The sequence below is a fragment of the Juglans regia genome, chromosome 1, assembly GCF_001411555.2.
Source record: "Juglans regia cultivar Chandler chromosome 1, Walnut 2.0, whole genome shotgun sequence".
Lineage (NCBI taxonomy): Eukaryota > Viridiplantae > Streptophyta > Magnoliopsida > Fagales > Juglandaceae > Juglans > Juglans regia.
In genome coordinates, this window is record NC_049901.1 from 26,376,256 (window position 1) to 26,381,885 (window position 5,630).

A 5,630-nucleotide genomic window follows, 5' to 3' on the forward strand; every position below is an offset into this window, starting at 1 on the left:
TGCGGTCATCTCACAGCTGACTGCGCATATTGATCATAAGATCGATCGATCGCTCGAGGCTATATCGGCGTCTGTTGCCGAACTCACCCATCGTGTAACTATCCTCAACGACAAGGTTGATACCTTGACTAAGGAAGTACGGAGTTCGACTTTTGCGGATAACGTTATCATCTGACTGTTGTTTACTACATTCTATCAAATTTTGTATTTTATTTTTAATATTTGTAACAAAAAATATTATTGAATATTTTTATCGTTTTTTAATTTCAATTTTTAATCTTCTTTGATGTTATAATTTCCAACTTTAATACTAAATCACTGCATTTCAAATATATATAAATCAATAATATATATTTATATATTACAAAGTGTGTATATATAAATATATACAATTCAATTTTTTAGACTTGTTCACAAATTATGCACAATAAAAATCACATAATTTTTAAATTAAAGTCATTTAATTTAAATTTACAATGAACGTTCGAATGTTATTACTTAACGTTCGAACATTGGTGCAAACATTTTACGTTCGAACGTAAAATTAATAACATTCGAACGGTTGCGCCAAAACATTTTACGTTCCAACGTAAACAGACATAACGTTCGAACGTATATGTGACGTTCGAACGCATATTTCCCATACGTTCGAATGTAAAAAAATCTCATTCTATCTTTAGTGACGGTTTCCAAAAACTGTCACAGAAAATGCCTTTTAGTGACGGTCTAGGGACTGTCACAATTTCCCAACCGTCACTAAAAAGCAATTGTGTTGTAGTGATTTTTCATATTCTTAACCATCATTCCCTTTTATGGCATCAACTGCACATGGCTGAAAAATAAAAAAGTCATTCAATAATTTGATAACACATAAAGAGAATGATGAAATAATGATTGTCAAAAAAATTATAAATAACATTTCTCATCCCCAAAGGTAACATCAAATTTTGTCCTCAACTTCCCCAAATGGATCCGCATATTTTTCTCACTTCTTTGAAATTTGGTAATAGTGATGTTTCAATCTCATCTGCGCAAATACTCCAAGTTAGTCTGAAATATGAGTGTTTATCTGGGTTTTGGCTTGGGAACCTAAGTATACCCGAACCAGAACCCAAGTTTCAAACTTAGGTCGGAACCCAGACAAGGTTAGCCCAGGTCAAACCTAGGCCAGAACCCGGATGAATATGGGTTTATAACCCGATACCCGGTATTTTTTCGGAATGTTTTGATTTTTTTTTAATTCTTTTTCATCTGCTTTCTTGTTATCTGCATCCTTTGCATGTCCAATGCCATTCATCATCTCTTTGGTGGCAAGCTTTGGCCAAGACAGTATGTGGGGGCCTATCAAGGCATAAATCATAATGTTGAGGTTGGGTAGTGACTATTTAAACACATTTATTTAATTATATAAAAGCCAAATTTTCAATTGCTGACTTGGCATTCATACCCTAAAATTCAGGAATGAAAAGGGTGTAAAGAGAGACTTGCACCAAGTGAAAAGAGAAGGTAATCTGAAATGTCAAGTGGTGAAAAGAGAGATGAAAAGCCAAGCGGTCAATCCAGAGGATTCAACTCTCAACTTGGTCTTTGTTCAAACACGTTCTCCAAGCAGTGAGTCCAGAGCATTCCACTCTCAATTTGGTCTTTGTTCAAACACATTCTCCGTATAAAAAAACCTGAATGACGCAGTGATCTTTGTGATCAATCAAAAAGTAAGAACATAGACCAAACACGTTCTCAACTTGGTCTTTGTTCAAACCTGTTCCTTCGCCGAAGCCAACGACATCGATGCCAACAACAAAGTTTCCTTCTCCATCCATTCTCCAATGACTCCATCAACGACTTCTTCTATCGTTTCTCCGGCATGGGTGAGTGAAGGTGGTTGTCTGAAGCGGCAAGACATGAAAATGAGAGAGAGAGCGAGAGAGAGATAGAGAGAGAGAGAGGGGGGGGGGGGGGGAAACTGAGACTTAGGGAGAGAGCGAGTTTTTCACAGTGTTGCCATGCTCGAAACCTTCACGTACAATGGTTTGGTGTTGGGTGAGGGTAGTTGGGCACAACTTGGGTTTGGCATCATCTATGGTTCACGTGCTTAGTTGTTGCGGTGCTCTATTTTTGTGGGACTAAAACAGGGGCATTTAGTTCTTCTTCATCCATGGTTGGTTGCCCATGTGAAACAATGCCAATATTCTCTGCCTTCCATGTTCATCCCACCTTCCAGATCCCGTGGATGAAGACTAAAGAGAAATAAAATAGAGGGAAGCAGAACAAAGAGAGACGGTGGTGTGGGAAACACTCTAAGCCATCTCTGATCGACGTATAAGGATCGATGTCCATCTCAGATCGGATGGACACTCTAAGCCATCAGAACCAATTTTATCTTTTCTGCTAGACCTCTCACCTATCCTTCAAGAATACATGTTCGTCCAGTTCTCGGCCACCGCAGGAAAGTCAACAAAAATTCATAGCGTTTTGTCTTGGAACGTCTCATCTACAACTCAAGCTTTGCTGCAGAAGCCTTCCAAAAGAATTTGCCATAGAAATGTGGCTCGCCAAGTCTCCAAATATACCGATAGTGGTTACAGAGCCCCGCCGAGTAGCTTCATGATCTTTGTTGCTATTCTTGGACTTTGTACTTTGGCTTTGATCTCTTTCTATTGCAACAATATGCAACATGTTAACAATATCAAGTCTGCAACACCAACCACCTCAAAGAATTCACCTCAAGCACTGTCCTGCACAAGGTCTTGCACTGCATCCGAATCAAGAACATTCAAGAATGGTCCCAGCAATCCATGTGTCACTCTCTACCATCATTCTCTGTAAATTATGTTATAAAGAATATTTCATTTCCTGCTTATAAATACCATCAATGTACTAAAGAGATTAATGAGAAAATCATCAGATTATTTCCCATTCCTGCACAACAGCCATTATTTTAATATGGTATCAGAGCAGGCTAATCTATGACTGATGATAGACTCATGCGACCTACCCACGATGATGGTACCGTAACTACCGGCCCACATGACGGCACCATTGTGTGGCCTCCTCCTCAAGCTCATGTTGCCTCTGCTGAGATACTTGAAGAACCCACCTCTATGACCGAAGCCTCAAAACATCAGGAATGGCGCACGACTATGCAACTAGTGTTTGATGCTCTTTTGACTAATAATACTTGGACTTTGGTTCCACCATCTTCTAACCAAAATCTTGTAGGTTGTCGATGGATATTCAAGACTAAGCATTTTTCAGATGGCTTGATAGAACAGAGAAAAGCCAGACTTGTAGCCAAGGGCTACAACCAGCTTGAAGGGATCGATTATTCAAAGACCTTCAGTCTAATAATAAAACCCACATCCATCAGGTTGGTTCTCTCTATTGATGTGTCTTCTGGATGGAATATTCATTAGTTAGATGTACAAAATGCATTTTTGCACAGTACCTTGGATGAACATGTATATATGTCACAACCACCGAGATTTGTTCATCCACAGTTTCCACACTATGTTTGCAAGCTCAACAGAGCCTTATACGGACTTAAACAGGCACCTCGCGCCTCGTATGCAAGACTTAGTTCCCGTCTTCTAGAACTTGGGTTCAGTGTCTCCAAATCAGACACATCTTTGTTCATTTATCGTCATAATTCTATGACCATTTATTTTCTAGTCTATATGGATGATGTTATTCTCACGGGGTCACATCCGACTGCTTTAGCTCAACTTCTTGAGTTGTTGAGAGCAGATTTTCCTCTCAAAGATTTGGGAGCCTTACACTATTTTTTAGGCATTGAGTGTGATCGGGACTCTACTAGTATCACATTATCACAAAGTAAATGCATCCTTGATTTGCTAAAAAAAACTAATATGAGCAACTGTAAACCTGTGAGCAACCCTATGTCACCCTCCACAAAGCTTTCAGCTTTTGACTCCACTTCTATGGAAGATCTAACTCTTTATAGAAGTGTAGTAGGGAGCCTACAATATCTACTATTTACCAGACTAGACTTGGCTTTTTCTGTGAATAGGGTATGTCAGTTTATGCATGCTCCTTGATTATCTCATTTGCAAGCCGTTAAGCATATTTTACGCCATCTCAAGCACACGTTGGATCTTGGTTTATCTACTACTCAATCCTTTTATTCTGCCTTGGCTGCTTTTTCTGATGTTGACTGGGCCGAGTGCTCAGATGATAGGAAATCTACTGGGGGATATTGTGTTTTCTATGGTAAAAATCTGGTTTGTTGGAGTTCCAAGAAGCAAGCTACCATTGCTCGATCTAGTACCGAAGCTGAATACAAAGCTTTGGCTCATGCTACATGTGAAGTAATATGGTTGCAGGGTCTTTTATCTAAATTGAAAACTTTTCTGTCCAAGCCTCCTATTCTTTATTGTGATAATTTAGGAGCCACATATTTGACCGTAAATCCTATGATGCACACTTGCACAAAACATTTTGACATCGACTATCATTTTATACAGGATCAGATTCATGCAAAAGTGTCATACCCTACTCCTTCCTTCTTACGTACGCTTCTTCTTTCTGATGTATGTCGGATCTTTATGACGTAAGCAAATCCTAAGGGCAGAGATTTTGTAAATTGTCTGCCCATTCTATCTAGCGACTGCGAGACTCGTCAAGCATTTTGAACCATGATGGTGTGTTTCGAAAGATATCGTGTGACTTCTAGGGCACGCCCAGTATTTTAAATATGCTGAAAATATTTATTAGAAGTATTTCCAGTGTTATTGAATTAAGATTTATCTTAAATACGACAATCATGATATTCTTGAAGAGCTCCAAAAATATTATAATTGTCAGAAATCATTTTAATATTATTATTAAAATGATTTCAATTATTTAAGATATTATGAGATTTAAATTATGTTGAAAACTTTTATTAATCAAATGGTTTTATTCTCTTTAATATGTTAAGTGAGACTTCATCATTTTATTAATGATGAAGAATATTATTTTATAAACTAAAGTTAATTTAAAATAATATTCTACCTTAATTCCTCTAAGTGCTTTTAATTAAGTTAATAGTTAATGCATTGTGAATAAGTGTTTGAGATCGTTAGATCATTACGTGGATCCCCGGACGAAGGGACTGGGTTAAATACCTAGACCCCCTCACTTTTCCCTCAGCTCCCTCTCTCTCCTCCCTCTCCCAAGCGTACGCAGTACGCGGCTTCCCTCTCCACGCCGAACTGCTCCATGCCCCAGCCTGGCACCGCTGTGCGTCGGCAGCCCTCACCGCCGGCACCATAATCTCCACCTCCCTCCGACGAGCTCAACCAGCCCAGCCTCTCCCTCTCACGCTCTCCCTTTCTCCCCGCTGTAAGTGCAAAGCCCGAATGAGCTTGGTGCGCATAGCGCCGCCGTGCGCCGTCCTCCGGTGCCACCACTCTCTCGGCAGCTTCCTCTACCACTGGCCACCAATCCCCAGCGAACTTAGCACCTCCCATGCAGCCACCTTCCTTATCTGTCGCACACACGCACAGCTTCACCGTGCGCGGCCTCTAGCTCCGCCATACGTGGCACCCACGGCCACCTAGCGACACCATGGCTCCTCCCCGAGCTCCTCCAAGTCAGCCAAGCTCTCCACCCCTCTCAAGCCTCTCACTCAT